The sequence below is a fragment of the Neofelis nebulosa genome, chromosome 9 (assembly GCF_028018385.1).
Source record: "Neofelis nebulosa isolate mNeoNeb1 chromosome 9, mNeoNeb1.pri, whole genome shotgun sequence".
NCBI classification, from domain to species: Eukaryota; Metazoa; Chordata; class Mammalia; order Carnivora; family Felidae; genus Neofelis; species Neofelis nebulosa.
The window spans coordinates 22,999,121-23,024,931 of NC_080790.1; the positions used below are offsets into that span (position 1 = coordinate 22,999,121).

Sequence of the window (25,811 nt, forward strand, 5' to 3'; positions counted from 1 at the left end):
AACCCAAGAGAGTGTTGTCTTGAAGTCCAATTGAAGAAAGTATTTCCAAAAAAGGACAAGTAGTTAACTGTATTAAATGCTGCCAAAGGTTAAGATAACAATTGAAAACTCACTACTGGACTTAGCAATATGAAGGTCACTGGTAAACCTGAGGATTTTTTGGTCAGGTGTTTGAGTCAGAACTCACTGAAATGAAGCAAAGAGTTGGAGTCCAGGAGCATGGAGAATTCTCTCCAGGAATTTTACCCTCAAAGAGGAAAGAAAAATGGGATTGCAGCTGGAGGGGGATATGAAGTGAAGAGAAGTTTTGACATTGGGAAAAATCACGCAATGTTGGCATGCTAAAGGGGGCATAGCTGAGAGGGAATAATTGGTGCGGGAAGAGAGAGAGAGGAGACAGGATCCTGTGCACAAGTGGAGAGTTGGCCCTAAATGGAATTATGAGCAGCTCACCCATAGCAGCTGGCGGCAAGTGGAGAAGCTGTTGCATATTGGATGTGATGAGGGTGAGGAGGGGACCATGAGGGGACCTAGCCTAGCACTGAAAAGAGGCAGCAGGCCAAAAAGAAATCCCTTTATTTCTTAAACCAGTTTGTATTGGATTTTTTGTGGCTCAGAACCAAAAACTTTTTAAATGATAAATATGTTTTTTATATATGTTTCAAAAATGAATTATCATAGAACAGAGTGCTATTATTTATAAGAAATGACTACAAAGTAATGAAACTTCATTTTCATAGACCAGAAGTTCTGAGTCCAAATGGTTATTTGCTGGGCAGCTGGGTGGCTCAGCCGGTTGAGTGTCTGACTCTTGATATCGGCTCAGGTCATGATCTCACAGTTTGTGAGTTCTAGCCCCATGTTGGGCAATGCGCTGACAGTGTGGAGGCTGCTTGGGATTCTCTCTCTCCCTCTCTCTCTCTGCCCCTCCCTTGTTCAAGTACACGCATGCACACATGTGCTCTCTCTCTCTCTCAAAATAAACAAAAACTTTTTTTAAAACCCCAAAATTGGGTATTTGCCATTCTTTCAATTAGTTCTAGGGAACTATTCCAAAGAACATTGCCATAACTCAAAATACTTTTGGACACAGTTTTGCTTTGAATTGCTTTTATTTTTTTATTATTGTTTTAATGTTTATTTTTGAGTGAGAGAGAGTGTAAGTGGGGGAGAGGCAGAGAGAGAGGGAGACACAGAATCTGAAGCAGGCTCTGAGCTGTCAGCACAGAGCCCAATGTGGGGCTCAAACTCACAAGCCGTAAGGTCATGACCTGAGCTGAAGTCAGATGCTTAACTGACTGAGCCACCCAGGCGCCCCTTGAATTGCTTTTAAAATCTGAGTTACATGTTTTGAGTACCCTCAAAGACAACAAATCATGGTCTTTTGTTGGTGGATTTGATATTGGATATAGACAAAACTAGTTGGAGTTGAGTCTAGCAAATACCCATTTTAGGTCAAAACTTGTTCCAGAAGAAGTCCAATGTACTCCAGAGCCTGAGCATGGAAGAGAAAAGAGAGCTCATCCTTTGGAGTAAAACGGCATCCCTTGGATTCCTCTTGGTGAGCCTGACTGTTCAACCTCATGGAATATTTGCAGCAGAAACCATTCTGCTGATGTCAAGGAAAATAGTCTCTGTAAACTTCATTTCTGACATGAAGGAAGTTAAAATTTCTACCTGAGGATGTTTTTCAAAGTCTCAGCAGAGACACTGATAATCAGCTCAGATGTGTGTGAGGCAAGAGAGCCATGGAAGAGCCTCCTCACCTTACTTATCTTTCACAGCAAGCCTGCATGTTTAGATAAACTAAAGCCATAGCAACCATTTGTACTGCTAATTTTCCCCAAAACTTTGTATACTTCTGAAGAGACTACTCAGGCAGCATTGGGAAGTATGGAATGGGAATTAGACTGGGTCAGAAAATACAGGCTCAGTTTTGGCTCTTCTGTTTATCTGCCGTGCAACCTTGGATGAGAAACACATCTGAGCCTCAACTTCCTCATCTGTAGACGCTACTAATTCATATTCTACCCAACAAGATTAAAAGGGGAAAGGTTTACAAAAGTGCCTTGTCAAGGGTTGTAGTAGTAGTCACGTAGCCATAGTCAAAGCGTTGGTTGGGTGAGAAAGGGGAGGGAGGGAGACTTGTTGTTTTGCCCCCAGTGGGAAGGATCTACACCCTTTAGTTCTCTGAATTTTGTAATGTGCCCGTATATTACCTATTCCAAAACATAGAAAAAGGTAAGGGTTTTTGAAGAATTTGCTAATTTATTATCTGCATTCGACCACAAGACAAACCCATCCTAGGGTCAAGCTGCATGATCTCTATAGCATCCTGTTTTTCATGCCCATTCAGGGCACTCACTATAAATCAGAGTGGGTAAGAAATGGGCTTTTGACAGAACAAATTCCAATGCGAAAGACCAAAAGGTGTTGTGCCTAGCTCTGGTTTTGATAAAATGAAGTCTAAAAGACTGCTACAGCACTCAGGTGAGTTACAAGAGGGTACAGCTGCCATACAAACACTGATGGCCAAGGCGTCTTCCAGAAGCTTCCTTCCAGAAGGGTAGGGGAAGCTACTCCTGGTAAGGCAGATTTGGCCCGCAGAACAGGGTTGCTCCCATTCTGACATAGTAGCTTTCAAACTTATTTCCCCACCAATTTTACATCATCATTCAGCACACACACCCCTGTGATATTTACACTCACACATTATTGAAACAAAACTTTAATGAAAGAGTTATTACTGATTAATTGTGATGAACTCTGATAGTTTTCTATCGTGTTTTTTTTTTTTTAATGCTAGCTACAACCAACCAAACTGATTATGTAACTCACTAGTGGGTTCTAACCAGTAATTTGGAAAACATATAAGCTAGTCAGCTTTGGTCTGTCTGATTCTCACACAGTGGTGAGCCGTGTAAGGGTCCCGAGAAGTCTCAATAACAATTGATTACTCAACCTACCTATCAATTCCCATATATCTACATATACAAACTTCAGAATGCACTTATATAAATGTATACTTCATCCTCCTTGAGCTGCTGTCAAACACATGTACTTTTCTGCACACTGAGGGCCACAGAGCTGAGCTCCCCGCTTCATTCCTTGGTTCTCTGATCTTTCGCACTCACCGATCCAACTCAGTTCCTGTGGGAGGTCCCTGAAGTTAAAATATTTGAATCAAAGAATGCCAGGGGTGAAAGAGACCTTAAGAATCATTTAGTACAACCACCCCTTTGATGATTTTCAGTCTCTAGTCTCTGCTTACACTCCTCCAGAGGCAGAGAGCTCACTATTTACTGTGGCAACCTCTTCCTATGGCTTCTATTTCTTAGTTTTTGTGTCAAAATTAGTGAGTCAATACGTATTCTTGGAGTAATGCTTGGCATATAGTAAGCACTCAAGATTTCTCACTAGTATTGTTAGTAATGGTTGTATTAGTGTTATTAACAGTAATAACTTATATCACCCCTTTTTACATGACTGCCCTTCATGTTTAAGGGAGAAAATCACATCTCCTGGGTCTTCTCTTTGTCTGCTAAACACCCCCAGTTCTATCAATCCTTCCTGCTGTAGTGTGGTTTCCTGACCCTTCCCATCTAGCTAACTGCCCTCCAGATGCAGGCAGGTCTCTAACGGGTTTGATGCTTCTCTGAAAATACCAGCCTTCAGAATTGGATACCAGACTCTGCATACGGGGCATCAGGGCAGAGAACAGAGACCCTCACCTCCCATGACCTGGAGCTTGGAGGCTAATAATGCTGCCCAAGGTTATTAATAGCCCACATCAGAGCAGGAAGAGAGACCTGTAAGCACAAATAATGGAGGAGCAGGAGGGGCGGGTCCCTCTCTTCAGAGCGGATGCCTTGTGGGGAAATTAACAAGCTGCCATCCTGGGAGGACTCAGGCCTGCAGGAATGTGGCTAGCCCTCTAGGAAGAGCTGACTATCCAATGGCTGGATGAAGTGTCTCAGAATCAAGCAGCTACAGGGAGACAAGAGGGAGTAGAGGGGCTCTGACAAGCCTGGGCGGTCCATCTTCCAACTAAGCAATGAAGCATTTACTCGTGGGCCCCTGAGTGTTTTGAGATCCTGCACGTTTTCCAAAAAAGCCAGAAATGTGAACTTTTAAAATATAGAATCATCCCATTTTAAAATGTCAACTAATTCATTTTTTTTTCTCAAAATATTGTATGAGGGATCAGTGTCTAAGATAAGCCAGACCACTGTGACACTTGGTTCTCCTTTTGGACCCCTGTTCTCTACCTATAGCGCTGGTGAGCTGGAGCCTGTGGAGCCTGGCACTGGCCCACTGGCCTTTTACTCCAGTCTCTCCAGACAGTTCTCAAGTTACCACCGCAGCCGGGGCCAAATTCAGGAAGACAGCTATGTTATCTAAGCACCAGAGAGAGCCTGCCTAGTGCTTTCTGGGCAGGTGGAAAGAGCAGTTGAGCCTGCAGTATCTTGTGGAGGAAAGGCTTTGAGTGGAATCCAATCCCCCACCCCTAAAGGAATGTTAGTATCTACCCACTTATTGGAGGAGGAAGAAATCAGATGTTCCTTGGCCTCTGGCTTCCTGGGTGACTTCATTCTCTCCTTCCAAAAGACTCTGCTTATCTCTTTGCAAAATAGTGAACCTATAAATGCTTTGTGTGTCTTCAGTTGTAAAACATCCACTGAGAAGGTAAAATGTAGTTGCTCATAAAATTTTAGACTCATTATGGGATCCACAGACTCAAACTTTTAGAACCACAAGGAAGCTTTTCAACAGCTAGCTGGCCAGATCAGGTAAACTGGGGCAGAGACTAATTTGCCTAGAGTCTTGCCCAGGTTCACTGGCTCCTCTTTTTCATATAATCCTACCAGTGCCTTGGGAAAATGAACCGCAATGGCCCCTCACCCCAACCCAACCACCCACACGTTTACAACTGGCCAGATCAACTCACTTTAGAGACAGTATCGTATTTTAATGTGAAGTGGGAATTTGGGGATAATAAATAACGAGATAATAAACAATAAATAATTAAGAAGTTGAAAATTTTTCTGAAATTTTAAAAAAATTTGAGGTTACTTTATTTCAAAATATCAATGAAAATATTAATAAAGCCTCCATTTGTAAGCAATGCATGAAATTATGTGAGTCCCCAAAAGTTTAAAAAATTTGTCACAAGTTGCATAATTTGAAACCTCTGGCAGGCAAAGGGAATTGTCAAATGTTTATGTCAACTGTTTATCTATCAACTGTCATATAGTTGATACAACGTTACCTACTAACAGAAACTACTACCATACATTGTCAGGATTGGTCTGAATTTACATGAGCTTTAAAATGTGCAGGTTTTGAAAATGCATCTTTTTTAATGTTTATTTATTTTTGAGAGAGAGAGAGAGAGAGAGAGAGAGAGAGAGGATCTGAAGCAGGATCTGTGCTGACAGCAGAGAGCCCAGTGTGGGGCTCAAACTCAAGAACTGTGAGCCCATGACCTGAGCCGAAGTCGGAGGCTTAACCGACTGAGTCACCTAGGTGCCCCTCAGAATGCATCTTTTACATAAAATGAACTGCCCCAAACTCCACTGAACAGGTTTTATTGTTCTCTCCACTGGACAGAGGCTGCTCTGGCCAGAGATCTCCTGGTGATGTGAGAGATATTGCTGGCTGCTTTCCCAACACAGCTATTCCGTCTTCCTACCTTGTGAATAGAATCTCAGTTTTGTTTAGATATTGATCAACAATATGCCCAAGGAAGGTGTTATCAGCCCTAGGAGGTGAGTCATGTTTGGTCTAGGTCAGTCGTGATAATTCTGTCTCCTTTGCCAGTGACTGGTTTAGGAGAGGTGATAATGTGACCCAGTTCTGCCTAGTGAGACCTAGTGAGAAAGTGTTGGCTGGACATCTTTGGGAAAGATTTCCTCTGACAAAAACAGAAAGACACACACACACACACACACACACACACACACACACACACCTGCATTTTCTTCCTACCTTTGGTCATTGTTATGTAAAAATGGGATGCTTAGAGATTAGCAGCAATTTTGTAACCATGAGGGAAGCAAAGAGAATCACTGAGAAGACCTACTATATGCCAGGCTGAAACATGTGTTTCATAGTAACAATAAAAGTGACAAAGGAAAAGAAGAATCTAGGCACAGAGAGGTGAGGCATATTGAGCCAGACATCCCAGCAAGCCGAGACCTGGGATGATATCAGGCTCCCAACTCTTGACCCTTGGGCTCTTTCTCCTACACTAGATTGTGAAAGAAATAGGGGCAGAGGGCACTCAGAAGATGTGGGATGTGGGGGCCTCAGAATGTCCCATGCACACAGAGAGGTGTGTGTGGAACACTGCATGCGTCATGTGTCATGTGCCATAGGCCATAGCAAGTATGTTCTAGAGGAGACACAAGGGTACACTGCCCCACGGGTATGTACGGAGCTTTGTGATAATGTGAAACACCCCTTGGGAATTAGGTCATTCATCAATTCACTCCATCATTTTCACTCCATCATTTTTACTAATTTGCAAAATGCTGACTTTGGCCCATACCCTGTGCTGCTGCTTTGGGGGATGCAAAGAATCAGAACATAGGCATGTTGCCTTTTTGAAGCTTGCAGAAGCCTAGATAGGGAGGGGAATCATGCCTGCAAAGAGTTAGGAACCAAGACAGGACAGAGCAAATACCAGGTGAAGGGACCAGGCAGCCAGGGCTCAGGGATTTAGAGAGGGGAATGGTCCCTCGGACGTGGGCAGTCAAAAAGGGCTTCATGAAGGCAGAGGACAAGAAAATGAAGGAGTCAGATGATGGAGGTTTGGGGCCTGGAAGACAGGGAGAACGAAAGACAGAGTTTGGGTTGTCAGGAAAAGGAGACTTCATCTTACTTCTTCCCCACACCAATGGAAGAGGTTTAAATTCTAAGTCTTCATCTACATTCTATTCCATGGTTTCATTCATTTCAACCCATTTTTACTGAATGTGCTGGTACATACAGGCAATTTACAGCTACAAAGAGGCAAATCCCACAAGGAGCTCTGCCTCCATGTTAAGACAGACCTGTGATCAGCCAATGACTGGAGATAAGTGTTGTCACAGGGGTAGACACAGGGTGCCGCCATGCCTGGCCAGAGAAGGGACACGGCAAGATGGTTTTTCAGGGACACAGATTGAAATCGACCTTGGGGCTCTAGGGAGTCCTCTAGGCTTGGTGCAGGGACTGCTGGCCTGCTGATTAACTCACCCCCGACTCAACTTTCTATTACCATCCAGTTCCCTTGGACAAGAGCTCACCCTTGTCTCTTTGTGTGGATGACACCCTTGATCGGTCCAATTATTTTGGTCTCTCATCCCAAGGAAGGAGGCTGAATGAGGAGAGACTCTGTTTCACCACCCTGAGCAGATTCTCTTTGCTTAAAGTTGTATGGACATCTGTTAAGTAGACACCTATTGTCCTGGGGTGAGAAAGGGTGTGATAGGACAGTGTGGGTCTGTCCCCCTCACACATTCCTTTGTAGGCAGAGCTTGAAGTTTGCTGGGAGGAGGCAGGCAGTTGTTCAGAGGCCCCGTGCTGCCTTGGGAACCTGCCCCTGGCTTGCTGAAGATCATCAACACTAATATCTCTAATGGATGGAGGTGGCTCCATGTGTGGGGAACAGGTGGGAGAGAATGTCAGGGACCTTGGGAAGGAAACGCTCGGAGTCTGGCATTCAGTTTGCAGAGTGTGAAGAGACGAGGCCATGTTGAGTGGTCAGGCTGGTGAGGTGGGATCCATCAGGGCACAGCTTCTTCTCTGGGCATTGTTGGAGGTCATCTCTGCTCAGGCAGGCCCATTTGTGCCTAACATCATTGTCTAAGATGGACAGGAGGAACCAGGAAGTGGCCAAAGTGGTCCACTGCACTGAGATAAGGTGTCGAACGAGAAGGTGAGCTGGTCCCGGGGTTTGAAGGCAGGTGCTGGCCTTAACTGGCTTCAGGGCATCTTTCACCACAGGAAAGTGTTTGTTCTTCTCAGGACAAGTCGTTACAGGTCTGTCAACAATTTCCATTTCCATTCAACAAATATCTCTTGTGTGAGACTCAAAGGGGTACAAAGGAGCTCTTGCTTTAGAGGAGTTTGCTGCCAATTTGGGTGCTGAGAGAGAAACCCAAAATGTTCAGGAGCCTCACAGGAGGATGAGAGCACAGCTGGTGGGAGGGGCCTGGAAACAAGCCGTATAGTGAGCATTTCTGAGAACCTGCCAGCAGCCAGGTGCCATGCTGAGCACTTCACATAGAGAATTTCATTTTATCGTCCCCTCCTTTTATAGATTGGGAAACAGGCTCAGAAGACATGAGGTAACTTGCCCAGGGACACAGAGCTGGAAAAAGGCCAAACAGAGATGAAGGTCAGATATCTCTGAGTCCAAAGTACATTCTCTTATGCATTTTGCTTGGCTGCCATGTGGGACAGATGGGTTTGAAATGAATCTGGAGGGTGGGAAGGAGCTTGTCAGATGGAGCCTTGTCAGGAGGAAAGTGCAGCCTGAGGAAAGGTGCAGAGGCAGTGTGGTACCAGAAATGTGCTCAAAGGGCATCTTTGAGGATAAGGCCAGAGGGAAGGTTTAGGTATGCAGGGCCTGGGCCTGGGGCTGGTGCCCCTTCCAGAGGCCACAGGAACCACTGGTGGAGGGAAGAGGCCTGATGACAAAGAAAGGAAATGAGGACAGAGGAGGGAAGAAGCAAACCAAGACTGGAGGAAGGAGAACATTCTGGAGATGCGAGCTGGAGGCAGGAAGAAAGGGGAGGAGCTGCCCCTTCATGTGGGCAGTGGAGTTTCTTAGAGACGAGCCGCCCAGAGAAGCTTGTCCTGGCCTGAAGGTGCAGCCGGCAGACCTCAGGGAGGAGCCTGCAGCCCCCACCACCTCGGGGAGGAGAGAGACAGGCCAGGAGTGGGGCCGAGGAGAAGAGGAAGAAGGGCCCGTGGATGGTCAAGGTGAGAAACGACTTTCTGTTGGGTTGGTCGGAGGGACGAAGAAGGGACAGGGTCTGGTGAGAACCACACCGTCAGTACTCAGAGGGTTCCCTCAGACCCAGTCCTGCCCAGGATGTGTTGTGTCTGTGAGTCTGTGCTTCTTGGTCACAGCAGAAGTGACTCTGGGGAACAGGTTCCTACAGGATGATACCTGCTTTTGCTTGTCCTGTGTGGCACTGGATCTGCAGTGCTGGAGAACCACTGGGCCAGCACCCTTGACCCAGATGGGAGCAGCTATGCCCACACCACCCCATCTCCGGAATCCCCATCCCACACAGTCAGGCCTGCCAGGCCAAGCCCTTATCCGTCCGCTCCTGGCTAACCTCCGTGACTTAGCTCACACTCCTCCGGTTAGCACACTCAGCTTCTTACACACCTTTCTCTGCCTACTCCAAGCAGCTTTCCCTTGTGGGTCTGCTGCCTGCTCTTTCGCCTGATGGCTTAGTGTGCATCTGTGTAGTCCTTCCTCTCACTTAGAGTCTCTAGATTTCATTTTTTGTATATGTTCATCTTATGTCCCCACAGAGATGACAAAGTCTCTGAGGACAGGGATCACATCTTACATTTTCCCGTCTCTCGCATAACACCTGAAATTGGTTCACAGAAGGAATTTCCCTTCCCCCCGCACACAGACCCTGTGGCTCCAGGACTGTAGCCCCCACACCGACCCAGAAGACATGGTCGAGCATGGGAGGGGAGTTGGGCACAGAGAGGCTGAAGCATGCCTCCACCTTGATGGTTCTCTGGAGCAATTCTAAATTTTTTTTTTTTTTCAACATTTTTTATTTTATTTTTGGGACAGAGAGAGACAGAGCATGAACGGGGGAGGGGTAGAGAGAGAGGGAGACACAGAATTGGAAACAGGCTCCAGGCTCCGAGCCATCAGCCCAGAGCCTGACGCGGGGCTCGAACTCACGGACCGCGAGATCGTGACCTGGCTGAAGTCGGACGCTTAACCGACTGCGCCACCCAGGCGCCCCACTCTGGAGCAATTCTAAGCTGTGGGGACCGTGGTGCTGATCCAACCTCCTTACTCCACTGTCAGGCAAATGGCAGTCCCTGGGTGGGGCACAGGTGCCCAGAGTCCCTCAGAAACACCACTATGAGCAACAATGACCCTCTTTTGCTACAACTCAGTTTTCCAGGCCTCAGACCCCACCGTCTGTAGCATTCCCCATTTTGGAAACGTCTCTCTCCCAGACCCAAACCTACTTCTCTGGCCAGTCTTTCCTTATCTCCTTTGCAGGTGTTTTTCCTCTCTAGCCCTCAGAGTGCCTCAGGATGCAGTCACCTGGTTTTTTTCTCCCTCTCCTCCCCCCTTCCTTGGCAGACGAAGCCACCGGCCACAGGAAGGACCACTTCTGATTCCTGCAGAGCTCTGGCTCCCCGTTCTCTTCTGAGTTTCCCAACCACCTAATTTCCTGCCTCTTGGGTGCCTCTTGCGCGTGTGTCCTAAAGGCACCTCACGCTCAGTACATCCAGACCTGAATTTGTGACTTCCCTCAGCGCTCTTCCCCAAACCCTATCCCTGCCCAGTGATCCCTGCTCAGCACATCATCTGCCGTCCAGGCCCGGGGAAGGGCCCAGGCTGGAAACCCAGCACCGCCTCTCCTCCCTTCTTACACACAAGCCATCAGTTTTACCCTGAGCACCTCTTTACCCACATCTCTGCACCTCCCACCACTGCCAGCCTGCTTCAAGTCCCCTCCACCTCCCGCTCAGAGGGACTGGGCTCCCAGCTCCCTCCCTTTTCTCCCTGCCATCCATTCTCCAAAGAGCATCAGTCACCTTTTTAAAACAGTAAGTAGATCCTTTCACACCCCTCCCCTCCTCCCAATCCCTTAAAACACTTTATTGGCTTCTGGTTTCTCTTAGGACAAAGGCCCAGATGCTACCAAGGCCTACCTCTCCCACCTACATCTGCCTTCGCTCTGCATTGTGGCCACCTGGCCTTTCCCTTCCTGGATTTCCCCTGAGATCCTGCCAACCACAGAGCCTTGAAACGAGCCTGGGAGAGGGCATCCGGTCACCTGATGCCCTCCATACTGTCATTTCACATTCATTTGTGAAACCAATGCCCCCTGCCTGCCTAGAATATAAGCTTCTTGAGGTCAGGGGCCTCACCTGGCATGTAGATGTAGCTCAGGAAATATGTGCTGACCCTTGGGGCTTACTCGGGGATAACACTCCTGGGTTCCAGTCACCATGCTATGCAGGGCGGATGCGTGTTGTTCCTGTGATAGGCAAGGTGTGAGCCGCTGGACCCAGCATCCAGGGCAGTGGAGGCAGAGTGAAGGCCTGGAGCACAAGGCTCCAGGGAGGTTCTGGTTACAGGGGAAGAAGATGATGGCCTAGGGACTTGGCCTTGAATTGAGGGAAAAAAAATATTTCCTACCAGCATGAGAAAGGAAGAGGGAAAGTCTGCGTGGAGCCCTTATTACAAGGTGGGTGGCCCTTAGTTCTCTCTAAATCGTGTCACACATTGGAGACTCAGTCACATCTTCCTTCAAGACACCCGCCTACTAGGACAATTACAGGGAGCCTTGGGGACTTTCAGCGGGTGGGGACTTACTGGCAGAAGAGGCTGAGAGGGGCTACAGGAGAGAGGCTCAGCATGGCCAGGGCAGGGAGGGGAAAGGTCTCCAGGTGCTGTTGGTGCAGAGGCCCTTGGGCTGGCCGGGTTCCTAGGCGGCACACTGCGTGGGGTCTGGTACCTGGAAGGTTTGCGGGGCCAGTCCGGCGCTTTTGTGACACCCGATTTTAAACTCTTCAAATGTGACAGGGAAAGATGTTCAGATCACTCAAGCTGGGCTGCGGCATGGAACCACAAGAGATAAAGATAAGGCCCAGGTTTGACACCTGGAGGAAGCTCAGTTCGTGTTCATGTTCGCTGAAGCGCAGGCTGCTAACCCAAGTTAGCACGTGAAAACCCAGGGAGAAAGCTTTGCTGAGGGAGCGAGCAGGGACACATGACATCAGGGGAAAGTACCTTCATTTTCTCTTGTGAGCCCCGGCAAACATTTCTCTGGATCCATTTTTCCCTGCAGGGAAACTCAGGCAAGCACCGCTCACCGTTCTGGCCATTGTCTTGTGATAAATACCTTGCCAGTGGGATCTCAGAACTCCAAGCTCCTTTTCCTCCAAAGTGTCTCCCTCACAGAGTCAGGCAGGGGAAGTTGCAGGTGCAGAGGAAAACAAGCTAGTTCTCCCGAGTCCATCCCCAGCGTGCCTAGGACGGCGAGCCTGCTCCTGGGTGGAGGTCAGAGCGGGGAAGGGCTGAGGGCAGGGAAGGGCCTGCCTCACGTTTCACAGCCTGTGTGGCATTAGTGCCCGAAGGTCCGGCTGACTGCAGAGCCAGGTCCCCTTGTGGGGGAGTCTGTGGTCACTTTAGAGCGTCTCTTGTCACTGAGGCTCTTTTATATGTGGTTTCCTGACATTGGGCCAGGTCTCCTGGCCGGTCACACAGGATCTCTGTGGCGCCACCAGTCCTCACCTCATCCCTTTGTGGTCCTCTTCCGTGGGATCCAAAGCGTGCGCGATATTGTGATTTATAAGAAACACAGATTTAGTCTTCATCTCCGTTCCTGGCACAGGGCTCCTAAACCCCTTGGAATTCCCTAAGTGTGGTGAGGGATTAAGGGTTATCTTTTGTTATGTTAACGAGGTGAGTTTTGGAGAGCCCCTAGGTCCCCTTAGGCTGGGGGCTGGTTGCCATGGGAAACCGATCACGTGATCAGAGGGTTGGCACTTTCACTCCCCGCTGGCCCGCCCCACCTCTCGGGACTGGAGAAGGGCTGGAAACTGAGTTCAGTTACCAACGACCAATGACTTAATCAATCGTGTCTGTATCCTGAAGCCTCCGTAAAAATGCAAAAGGATGGGGGTCTGGAGAGCTTCCAGGTTGGTGAGAACATGGCAATTTGGGGAAAGTGGTGTGCCCAGAGAGGGCATGGAAGTTCCGCACCCTCTTCCCTCTGGCGGTTCCTCTGCTTGGTGTGGGAACGCCCCTGCCCCACACTGGGTGTCAGAAGTGTGCGATAGGCAGAATCAAGGAGACACTGGGAGAAGTGAGGTTTTCCAACATCCTGGAAACACACCTCTCCCAGGCACCTCGCTCACACTGAGGCTTTTCAGGGGTTACATACCACTTCTTGTGCTCCTCAAATCCAGGAGACACCTGTCAAATTCTTTGAGGCCCCCTACCCCCGGGCTGGAAAGTCGGGGTGATGCACAACCCAGAGATGACTGCCCTTCCGGGAAAGCCTGACGATGTGACCGTCAATCTCCGGAGGGCCTGGAGGTGGGGCACGGGCTGATAGTGGCACGATTGATTTCAGACTCTTTCTCAAACGGCAGAGGTGGTCCCCAAGTTAGGAAGTGGCATGTTTGGCACCTGCTCAGTTATTCTTGGCTATTGGGGGCTCTGCCCAAATGTCAAGACATATGGAAGAGTCCCAGGTATCCTCCTATTCCACGAACGTCATAACAGGCAGGGATGTATAAAAACGTTGAGGCAGGAGGTAAGGAAAGTAGGGTCCAGAGCAAGAGGCACAAGCTCTTTCTCTCTCTCTACTCCTCCTCCCACTCACTCTCACACTCTCTCTTTCTCTCCAAATAAATACATAAACTTAGAACAAGATCAATAAATGGGGCACCTGGGTGGCTCAATCGGTTGAGCATGCGACTTCGGCTCAGGTCATGATCTCTCTCGGTGAGTTCCAGCGCCCCCCACCTCACCCCCTCACCACCACCCGCCCCTCGGGCTCTGTGCTAACAGCTCAGAGTCTGGAACCTGCTTCAGACTCTGTGTCTCCCTCTCTCTCTGCCCCTTTCCTGTTTATGTGCTTTCTTTCTCTCTCTCTCTCTCTCACTTTCTCTCTCTCTCAAAAATAAACATATAAATAAAAATAAATAAATAAATAAATAAATAAATAAATGAATGATTGAGAGAAATGTGTGGGTTATAGTCTCATCACAGATCATCAGGAACATGGTGGGATGAACCACTGGCCTTTGTGGGCCCTCGATGGTCCCCAAGCCTCATTCCTCACCAATGTGGGTGACGGCATTCCAGAGGGGAGTGCCTCAGCTTCCGCCATGGAGATGCCCCTGAGATCCAGATGACCAGGGTGAGGCTGAGCTGGGGGCTTCGCAGGGACCCGTCCTGGGATGTGGACAGTGTGTTAGCTGTAGATGTTCCTCAGGCAAAATGGAATGGCCACGCACGTTTCCAGAAAATCCAGAACTGCTGGCCACTGGCGTGCTTTGGAGCATCAGACCTGTCTCAGGTAGGGAAAGTCCTTCAGGCGCAAAATATTCACTCTTTTAGAGGAGATATAGTCCATTAATTGACTAGTAAGAAAGAAACACTCTCAGGGCGCCTGGATGGCTCAGTCAGCTAAGCGTCCGACTTCAGCTCAGGTCATGATCTCACAGTCCATGAGTTCGAGCCCCGCGTCTGGCTCTGTGCTGACAGCTCAGAGCCTGGAGCCTGCTTTGGATTCTGTGTCTCCCTCTCTCTCTGCCCTTCCCCTGCTCATGCTCTGTCTCTCTCTATATATAATAAACATAAAAAAATTTTTTTTAATCAATACAAATAAAATAAAAATTTTAAAAAGATAAATAAAACTGTAATGATAAAGATAATGACCCCTTGGACCACCAAGCCTCATGTAGTACTGATATAACTTGGTATGACTTTTAAAATATCCTTATAGGTCTTTTCCTCTATATTTAATACATATCCACACTCACATACATGTGCGTGTATGGTTTCCCATAGGAAACCCATATCATATTTTGTTGGTTATTTTTGTTTATTCTTTTTAGAAGAAAGATCTCTCACTGTACATACCTTTGGGCTCCTCACTTTCTTCACTCAACATTATACCTTGAAAAGCTCGGTTGGTAGGTGTGGGTCACCCCATCCTTTCCATTACTCTGTTGTATTCGGTAGTGTGGCCGTACCACACCTTTTTCAGCTGTGCCCTTACTGATGGACGATTTTAAATTTCCAGGACTTTCACAAGGGACACATTGTTGAAAAGACCGGAATGCTGCAGGATCTACCTGGCAGATGTCAGTATTCAAGAGGGCCTAGGGACAATCGAGGCAGTGAGGACAGCTCGCATTAGCTGTCAGGATCCCTGGGTTTGACCACAGTCATGTCTCTGAGAGAACCCACCTCCTCCCTCCTTTCTGTTTCCCCTTGTCGAAAACAAAAGGGGTGAGAAGCCAGTAGTTTTCAACTCTGGGTGCTCAGCTGAATCACCTCCTCAATAAGACAAACAAAAGATAGACAACAATGAAAACAGTGCCTGGGCCCCACTCCTAGGTCTTCTGATTCCATTGGTCTGGGACAGGGCTCTTTCATCTGTTTATTTATTATTTCAGGAGGGGGGTGGGGTACATTTGTGGGGGCGTGCCTGCGAGGGGGAAGGGCAGAGAGAGAGAAAGAATCCCGGGCAGGCTCTGAACTATCAGCATGGGCCCGACTTGACCCACGAATCACTTGACCCACGAATCATGGGTTCATGACCTGAGCCGGAATCGAGAGTCAGAGGCTTAACCAACTGAGCCACCCACACACACCCTCCCCCATCTGTCATTTTTTTTTTTTAAAGAGCCCCGGGACATTCCGATAGGGAGCAATGGTTGAGAACCATTGTTCTCAACTGCAGTGTGCACACAAAACTGATCCAGGCTGTCTGGGCCAGCCTGCAATTCCACCTTTCTAACAAGCTCCCAGGTGACTCCACTGTTGCTAGCCTGTGTTTTGAGTAGTAGCTCCTCACGTTCTCTTTCAATTCTTTAAAAAAAAATGTTTTTTTACATTTATTTATTTTTGAGAGACAGAGACAGAGCACAAGTGGGGGAGGAGCAGAGAGAGGAGGAGACACAGAATCCAAGGCAGGCTCCAGGGTCTGAGCTGTCAGCACAGAGCCCAACATGGGGCTCAAACTCACAAACCATGAGATCATGACCTGAGCCGAAGTCAGACACTTAATCGACTGAGCCACCCAGGCACTCCTTGTTGTCTTTCGATTCTAATGTCCCTTTTGACCCCCCTATTTCCATGCTAACCTTCAGCCAACTAGTGCTCAACTGAGGTCGGTCTGAGAGGGTGCCTGGAAACTCAGGTGCAAAGCAGCCCGGTGCGCCAGGGCCGTGCAGGGCTGCTGGGGAGGTCCGGGGGCATCGTCCCAGCCCAGAGTGCCTTGAGCCCAGATGCCATCAGGCAAAGGGCTGGCCAGGCCTCTGAGGTTCAGCCTCAGAGCAGGCGCTCCTGTGTAATTTCGTAATTTCAGCAACAGTTGGCCCAGGGTGATTCCAACAGGAGGCTGCAGTTTCCACGTCTGCCTCCAGACCTTTTCCAGGTTTGAGCCAAGCCTTGAGGAATTTAGGGCAGGAAGCTGTCACCTGGGAACATGCCTGCCTCTAGGCAACTGAAATAGATCGGAGGAAGGGCATTTCCTCTAACAAGACAGGGTAGATAAGCTCAGTCTTTTTTCTTTTTTCCAGTGTCCCTGCTGTTTACAGTATTTACAGGCATCTTGATCGACAGGGGGGGTTAATTAGAATTAGGAGCACCTAATTGTTTTATCTGCAAAGTCACGCATTTTTAAAATTACGTTTTATGTTGTTTCTATTCCAAAGTCCTTTTACTTATTTTTTAATTTAATTTATTATTATTTTTTATGAATATAATTTGTCAAAGTGGCTTATGTACGACACCCACTGCTCATCCCAACGAGTGCCCTCCTCAGTGCCCATCACCCATTTTCCCTCTCCCCCTCCATCCACTCTTAGTTTGTTCTCTATATTTAATAGTCTCTTGTGGTTTGCCTCCCTCCCTCCCTCCGTGTTTGTATCTATTTTTTCCCATTTCCTTCCCCCTTTTAAAATATTCAGCTGTGTGTTTTAATTTAGACAGTGGGGCTATCGCCCAGTCTGCTTTTGTTTGCAAACCAGGTCTCTGATTTCAGGTTTAATCTATTTACAGAGTAAGATGAGAGGACGTGGCTCTGAAAGGGACTCCTGAACCTTGTTGAAAGGTCATTTCCTGTCTCTAAAATCTCTTTTCGATTCATTTTTTCTCTGCTTAGAAGACCAAATTGCGACCCAATAATTTTTATGTTATTTAATTTTTTAAATAGACTTTATTTTGTAGAGCAGGTTTAGGTTCACAGCAAAACGGAGAGGAAAACAGTTTCCCTTCCCCCCTACCCCACCCTCACACACAAGGCTTCCTTACCATCAACATCCCCCACCAGAGTGATACATCTGTTCCAGTCCAAGAGCCTGCACAGACACATCACGATCACCCCGAGTCCACAATTTTCATTAGGACTCACTCTTGGTGTACATTCTGGGGTTTTGACAGATGGATAATGACATGTATCCACCATTATAGTAGCACTGCCCTAAAAACCCTCTGTGTTCTGCCTATTCATCCCTCCCTTCCCCCTCCCCCCTGGCAACCACTGATCTTTTTACTGTATCCATAGTTTTGCCTTTTCCAGAATGTCATGCAGTTGTAATCATACAGCTCACAGCCTTTTCAGATCGGCTTCTTTCACTTTGTGATGCACATTTGAGTTTCCTCTATGTCTTTTCCTGGCTCGCGAGCTTCTTTGTTTTTAGCGCTGTATGATATTCCAGTGTCTGGATGGACCACAATTTATTTCTCCATCCACCTACTGAAGGACATCTTGATTGCTTCCAAGTTTTAGCAGTTATGAATAAAGCTTCTATAAACAACCATGTACAGGTTTTTGTGTGGACTTAAGTTTTCAACTCTTTTGGGTAAATACCAAGGGGTGTGATTGCAGGTATGTCTGGTAAGAATATGTTTAGTTTTGCAAGAAACTGTCTTCCAAGTGGCTGCACCATTTTGCATTTCCACCGGCAACATAGGAGACTTGCTGCTGTTCTACATCGTCACCAGCATTTGGTGTCGTCAGTGTCCTGGATCTTGGCCGTTCTGATACGTGTGTGTAGATTTAGTTTTCATTTCCTTAATAACATGAGGGTGAGCATCTTTTCATATGCTTATTTGCCATCCACGTATTTTCTTTGGTGAGGTATCTGCTCAGATCTTTTGCCCATTTTTTGATCAGGTTGTTCATTTTCCTACTGCTGAGTTTTACGAGTTCTTTATATATTTTGGATAATGGTCCCACACCAAACATGTCTTTTGTAAATATTTTCTCCCTGACTCTGGCTTGTCTTCTCCTGCTCTTGATTTCAGATCTATTTTTACAGGGAAGGTCCCAGAAGTTGCCTTTAGTAAACTCCGACCTATTTTCTGGGCCCCCCTGAGGCTTGCTGGTTTCGTGTGCCTGTGGGATCCCTCAAGTTTGACCCTGGATCAGTCTATTCAGCTTTTCTCATTGATAATTTAGCATTTGATCTCCGTACCAACATGTCAATTCGTTGGCAGAGATTTGGAAGTCCTGGATTATAAGGTCCCTGGCAGATTCTGAATTCCTCAGTAAAGAGGTGTCTCTCTTAATCAGGATTTGGGGACATTTCAGACAATAGCTCTTAGTTCTGCTGAGACCAGGGTTTAAACTCTATGGTTAAAGGCATTTGTGATTCTCAATTAGGATGAGATTTTTAAAGGAAACTAATGTTTTGGAGTGTCAGGGGGCTTGTTAAGAAACGGCAAGGGATCCAGGCAAGAGGATGGACGAAGTGGAGGGGATTGAGGTCAGAACCATGTGGAAGTGGAGGGGAGGGTATGTTAAAGAGTAGGAGGTGCTAGAAGGTGGGGGTTTAATGAGGGAGGCAGTTTTATCCCAGAAAGCTTTATACTTGGTCATCAAATTCCTTATTTAGACTTGAAAGAAAAAATTCTTTACAGAACCGGCATTTTAGTATTCTGTTTAGAAACATCAGGGTGCCAGTCACAAAAGGGTGCTCATTGGGCCTGAGGAATTTTATTCTGCTTTTGTTCTAAGGCACCTCTCAAATGAGCAGTTCTACTTAAATTAAGTGTTCCTCCAAGTGTCCATTGCAGGACCAAATCATCTTTGGTGGAGTTCTGCCATTGGGAGAAGCATAGGGGTTATAGCAGGAATGGGGGTGCCTGTAAGAAGCAGTTTTTCCCAGAGAGGGACACGGGTTAGATAGAGAAAATTCTCGGTGACTGTCAGGTGAAAGTTACAGTCAGTAGAAACTGTTCATACGACCTGTGTCTTGGGCCCCTAACCTAATGGACCAGAGAGCTGGTAAGACATCATTTCTGGAGAGGGAGAATGCCCTCTCTGAGTCAAAGCCAAGCTCTCAGGACAAATGGCCAGGATGAGAGGACACCCTCATCCAGTTTTATTGGTGACCTACAGCATAGTTTGTCCTCAGAGCCTGCTGGCCTGGGGAGAACAGTCAGGTCTCCAGTCTGTGAGGCCGGCTTCAACAGCCAGCTTATAGGAACGGTGCCCGTGTTCCACTCTGTGATTCTCCTCCTCCTGACGAAGCAACACTTAAGGACATAGGACAAAACAAAGGGACAGGCAGAAGCAAGTCACCAAGGACACAACCCTCAAAGGGAACATTAACCAAACATAAACACCCAGGATTTGACAAATGAATGAAACAATCAAGGAGCTCACTGGCAACAGAGCGGACTTGAGGTCCAGCGCAGACCTCAGGGTCCATGGGCAGTGAGGTTACAGAGGCCTCGGTGAGCACCACACCTGGCCAAGGGCCAAGGGCCCCAGCAACAAGCAGGTCAGCCTATATCTGAGCCGCAGCACCAAGATCACAGCCAAAATTCAAACAGGACCAGAGATAAAATTAGCCAAGGCTGTTTATTTATAAACTCACAGCCCAAGGGGACCATCTGTAATCACTTACATTTCAGCAGGGGTTCAAAGGTATCAGAAAGGAGAGTAAGTTTTAGAGAGGAAAAAAAAAAAAAAAGGAAATACTGACAGTCACTGACTGACAAGCACGCAGTTTACTAGTGTGTGTTAGTGGGGGGAGGGGCGATTTTTGGAAATGGGAGGTTTTAATCGACCTTCAAGTACATTTGGCAGTCCTTGATTGGTTTGCTATCCATAATTTATAAGACTTGACGTTTGTTTGTTTGTTTGTTTTAGGAGGACTATTTTAAGAGATTTCTTAACTCTTAAGGTGCATAGGAGGACATCTGGGCCAAGCAGAGGCCAAGCAGGGCCCCCTTCCTTTACAGCAATGTGTTGTTCTTGGTCCCAAGAGTGCAGTTCTTGAGATAGTTTCCTACTGTGTCCAAAGCCATTATGTTAAGGACCATGCAGGTTACAAAGAGAATGAAGCGTGGGCGATACCCTCTCCAGCAAAAGAGACAGCTCCATCTGGCCAGTTTGGGGATACCAGACAAGAAGAAGTAAGTGGTGTAGAAGAGCTTCAGAGAGGGCAGGAGTGGTTCACCTACTATGAGGTAGGACTTGATTCTGTTCACTGGGGGCCCTGGAGGAGTGACTGGAGCAAGGCTGGACGTTGTCATCCATGCAGCAATTGATGAGCACCTGCTGGTGTCAGGCCCTGTGCTAAATGCTGGGGACACAGCAGGGAACCATTTGGTTCTTACCATCTTAGAGCTCATGGTTGGACAGACAGGATAGACTTAGCACACTTGTAATTGCTTGTTCAGAGTATTGGAGGACAAGCACGGGAGGCCAGGGGAGCATGAGACAGGGTCTTACATTGGCTGGGTTTGAGAAAGTGTTTTGGGAAGAAATATTTACACTGAGCCTGGAAGGAGAGTCAGTGAGGTCAAGAAATGGGAAGGAGGTTGGCCTGGCCTGAGTTCCAAGCAGAGAGAACAGCCTGTGTTAAGGCTCTGAGGTGGCAGAAAGAATAACATGTTCAGGGAAGTGAAAGGAGCCCAGTGGGCATGGGGTCAGGGAAGAAGGGGGGAGTGGGGCATGAGGCTAAGGAGGAGAAGGAAATCAGGGCCTTCTAAACCATACCAAGATGGTTGGACTTTGTCCAAAGGGCTGTGGGATGCTATTGAGGGTTTATGCAAGGGTGTGACAATGGGCTCACCCTTTGAAAAGATCATCAGGCTTCTGGGGGGGTAGAAAATAAAGAGTAGACTTAGGAACAGCTCTTGTAGCCACTCTGGGGAGCAGAGATGGCGGCCTGGGTCCAGGTTGGGGCAGTGAAGATGGAGAATGGTAAATGGGTTCACGAGGTGATTTGGGATATAAAATTAATGGGACTCAGCAATTGATGATCTGTTGAGGCTAAGGAGAAAGAGTTTTCACGGATTATTCTTGGGTCTGTCTACAACCACTATAGCCCTTTCCTTTAGGGGTGCAGATGGGTAAAGGAGGATCGTACATTCAGTTCCCAACTCTTTGAGTTTGAGGTGCCTATGAAGCATCAAAGTGGAGATGTTGAGTCATTGAACGAGTTTACAGGGTTTGAAGGTTAGAACAGAGGGCTGGCTGGAAATTGAAGTGTAGGAATCAGTGCATCGATTTTAAATGAAGCCATGGGGGTGTAGGTATGTGAGATCACCTTGAGAGACAGAGACAGGGGGGTCCATGCCAGAGATCTGAGGAGCTCCAGCAGCAGAGGAGGGGCTGGGGATGGAGACTGAGAAGGTATACCTGGGAAGAAGAAACCTGGAAACTAGACACATGGAGACCAAGGGCAGTTATCTGAGAATGGGGTAGAGGTCAGCTGTCAAATGTCACTAAGATGTCAAGTAAGATGAAATCTGAGGACCTCACTATCCATTGGATTGAACAAATTGTTGACTATAGAACATTTCTGATAAAGTGGTGGGAGCAGACACCACACCTACTGAAGTGGGGGTGGAGATGAGTGCAAGGTGTTTTGAAAGGTCGCTTCAGGGCTGGGGTGGGTGGAGGATTGGGGTGGCCAGGCTCTGGGGATTGGTGCCAGAAGAGATGTTAAATTTCAAAAATTTGGAGCCTCATTCTGGTTCACAAAACATGGATCTCAATGTCAACAGAGGGGAAGAATTGGAAACTTGGCTCGAGGTGGCTCCCAGAAGCAAAGAAGAAATGAGTGGGAGTGGAAGGAGACATCCGGGATTCCCACAGAGACCATGCCAAGATCCCAGCTGCCCTCTGAAAAGCCTGAGATCAAGGCCCATATCCCTGCATGTTCCTGGTCACACATGCCCCTAGAAGGCTTCCCAAGGTTGATGGAGGAACAAAATGAAAGAAACAAAAATAAAGAAGTATCTCAGGTTAAGAGAACTGGCTTTTGGAGCAGAAAAAAACAGTATTAAACATTTATACTTGGCTTCACCACCTGCTCTCTGTGTGATCTGGGACAAGTTTCTAAACATTTTTGTGGATTATAAGATAGAGTCTCTTTTCAGGAATGTTATAGTATGAAAACGTGTGTGGGTTAGAATGGAGAAAATATGGAATTTGAAAATTCTTTTTCCTCATGTTTTCTCTTTTGAGTGCTAACCCTCCAGTTACGAACAAGGCCCTTCCTGAACCCACAAGAAAGGAACAATAAGCTGGCTTGCTTCAGCAATGCCCAGAGGCAGAGGCACAGGCATTCCCTCAGGATGGAGCAGTTGGGAAACAACCCGAGGTGTCTACTGAACCAGCCTAACTATCCTGAAGGCCAGAGCTCAGCACAGATTCCACGGTGCCCCCGCCTCCCCAGCCCAGCCCAGTTGGATCACCTGCCTGAGGGCTGTGGGACAGAAGGCCAGTCTTACCCTCTCCCCTCCCATAGTCCTCTCCCTAGGTGGTGTCATCAAAGGCAAACAGTGGGCCTGCCCAGGGAGCTGGCAAGTAAGCACACCTGTGCATCATCATCATTATCAAAGCTATTAACACCATGTGCAGCGTGGGTGTGGGGGCTGATAGCCTAGCCTGGTAGCAAGCAGGTGATGCCATGTCACAGCAATCCTCTGCCCACAGCCAAAGGCCCAGAGGCCCCATTCCATAGTGGCAGTATGGATGGAGGGATGTCCCTAGCTGGTAAGCTACCATGGCAGGTGGTAGAGAGGCTGTCTTCCTTCTCTGGACTCCTAGTCCAGGAGAAGCCTTCCAAAGCAGGGGGTCTGTTCTGAACACAGGTCAGGGAGACATGTCGGGGTTGGCGCATGATGGTTGGGATGGTAGGAGCCAGGAGCTTCCTAGCATGGTCTGAAACATGTGAGATTTCCAGAAAAGTCTGGGGGACTTTGGTTGCTCCCTTTGGATTTAAAGAACAGATCACATTTCTCATGGACAGGGCTCAAAGGGAATTGACTAATGGAAAAATTAGCCACATAGCAGAAGTTCCCTGGGATCCTGCTGGTTGGTAGAGTGCTCCACCAGGCCTACCATGTAGGGTCTCAGCTCTAAAAGATCCAGGGAAGAGCTTCTCCTGTGTGCCAATGTCTACTGGCCACATTGGCCACCCTGTCTCCATGGAATCTTCATTCTCAGAATGGAGATGCAGACCCTGAGCCTTATGTGGTATCTGCTGGTGTGAGGTCTATGCCAAGTCCCTTTGGCTTGAACTTGGCCATTGCTGGGCTGTGGTGAAGAGGGCAAGCTATCCTTAGTAGCTGAGCAACCTTGGGCAAGTTACTAATCCTCTCTGGGATTTTAGTCTCTTACCTGTAAAATCAAACTAGAAATTCCATTGCTGCAAGTGGTCAGGGTGATTCAGCTCTACATGATGAGTGGGAAAGAGCACAGGCTTGAATCAGGGAATCCAAAACCTAGCTCAGGCCCCTTGTCACAGACTGGCCCTGCCTCTTTCTTTGCCTCAGTTTCCTCCTTGCAATGGGAGTGGCAGGGACTGACTAGGTGGCTATTAAGGTCCATGTGCCTGATGACCAGTTCTGACCTCATTCATCCCTGTCGCTTCCCTGCCTCTGGATGGGATTCTCCCCAGGAGGGGAGAGGAGGTCATAGCTGGGCTGGGATCCACCAGCTGGGATGGGGCAGAGCATGCCTTTTTGGTTCTCTGGTCCTCTGGAGGTGATACCAAGGAGGACAATGCCTCTGGTGCTTCCACCAAGAGAAGCCACTTTTCCTCCACAGAATAGTGAGTGCCCTGGGCCCTGGCTGGGTGGTAGTCAGGCCAGATGATCTTCTCAGACTCATCTCCCAGGAGGGAATGGTCACACTGCCAGACTCCCCTGCCAAACTGGGTGCATGAGTCATAGGTTGCCCTCCACCAGTGCAGACTGAAGAGCCTTTCCTGGGCTTCTCTCCAGAAGAGGCATTTAAGGCCATTTTACCAGGAGCATCTCTCAGTCATGCAGAGAGAAACTAACAGATATGGAGGTAGAAGACTTGGATCAGAAACTCCTTTTTACAGCTTACTACTAGTTGAGTGAACTTAGTTGAGACTTTTAACCCCTTGAGGAATATAGCTAGTATTAAATAAAGATGACATTTATGAGTTCAATTAGCAAGATGCCTGACACCTAATAGGTGCTCACCAAATGCTATTTAAGTCTTCACCCAGAGGTAGGTGCACTAAGAGGTACAGATGGGCAAAGACATTGATCCCCCTAGCCTTCAGGCCCACCAGGGGCAGGGCTTGGGGCTGTCCCAGACCCCAGCTGATCATCTCAGGCCACAAATTGTCCTGTCTGCTCATCCTGTGTGCCATGCAAATATCACCACCATTTGTGTGCTGAGAGGCATGAAGTTGGGAAAGCACTGGTGGGGGGGCCAAGAGTCTGGAGATGGTGGAAGGGAGAGGAGAAAGAGGGACCAATAGGCAGTATGGCTGTGATTTAGAAGATGTCAGAGCTCAGGCTGTGGGGACCTCATACCCACCATCTGTGAATGGTAGTCAGCCAGGGATGGTACCATTTCTGCAGTAATGGCTGGGAGAGTATCCTGTATGCTTGAGGTAGACAGCTCGTCTTACCCTTTCCCCACCCATGGTCCCATTCTTCACAGTGCATAACAGATAATGGACTTTATGTTGTCAAACTCACCAATCAGGAAACCAAGACATGAAGAAGAGGAAATGGTTGTACATGATAATGGGTAATATGATTGATCTGCAAATTTAGCTCATATATCCTGGTTCTCAGTGACTGGGCCTCTCCAGACACCAGAATCTGGCCCTTTCCCCATTCTCTGACTGCTGAGAGATAAGTCCCAGTCCCCCAATAACCCACTGCTATGGGTTTCCTATGGGTTTCCTCTCTAGAGAGGCCACCAGGTCAGTCTGAGTTTGTCAGACATCAGGCTATGCCCTGTGGACCTTTGGCTTATCTGCAGCAGCAGAGATGGAGCTTTCTTCAGCCCTCAGTGCTGGGCACCAGGCAGCCCTGGCTCTGCACATCGGAATCCATCAGTGAGCTTTAAAAATGACCAAGTCCTGGGGTGCCTGGGTGGCTCAGTCAGTTAAGCATCTAACTTTGGCTCAGGTCATGATCCACAGTTCATGGGCTCAAGCCCCACATTGGGCTGTGTGCTGACATCTCAGAGCCTGGAGCCTGCTTCAGATTCTTTGTCTCCCTCTTTCTCTGCCCCTCCCTGGCTCACACTGTCTCTTTCTCTCTCTCAAAAATAAACAAACATTAAAAAAAAATTTTTTTAAATGACCAAGTCCTACCATAGACCAATTAATTCTGAATGTCAGTAGGTGAAGCACAGGGACAGGTATTTTTCTTATCTCCCAGGCGATTCCAATCTGCAGCCAGGATTGAGACCACTATGTAGGAGAATAACAGCATGACCTCAGGGAAGAGCCATGAGCTGTGAGCCTCCATGTTGCTTTTTTGTTTTTTTTTTTCCCATCATGCTTCATGGTATTGGGGCCACGTGCCTCTCTTTTTCCTGTTTTCTATCCTAAAATATGAT

The 25,811-nt window shown here is 47.8% G+C and overlaps 1 protein-coding gene across 1 annotated transcript in view; it reads left to right on the forward strand.

The window, feature by feature from the left end:
* The first annotated feature begins 8,452 nt into the window (after positions 1-8,452).
* PLB1 (phospholipase B1) overlaps positions 8,453-25,811 on the forward strand; it is a 144,172-nt gene continuing 126,813 nt past the window's right edge. The window contains exon 1 of the mRNA XM_058682913.1: positions 8,453-8,970. The gene's annotated coding sequence lies outside the window, so the exon portion shown is untranslated. The remainder of the gene's footprint in view (positions 8,971-25,811) is intronic.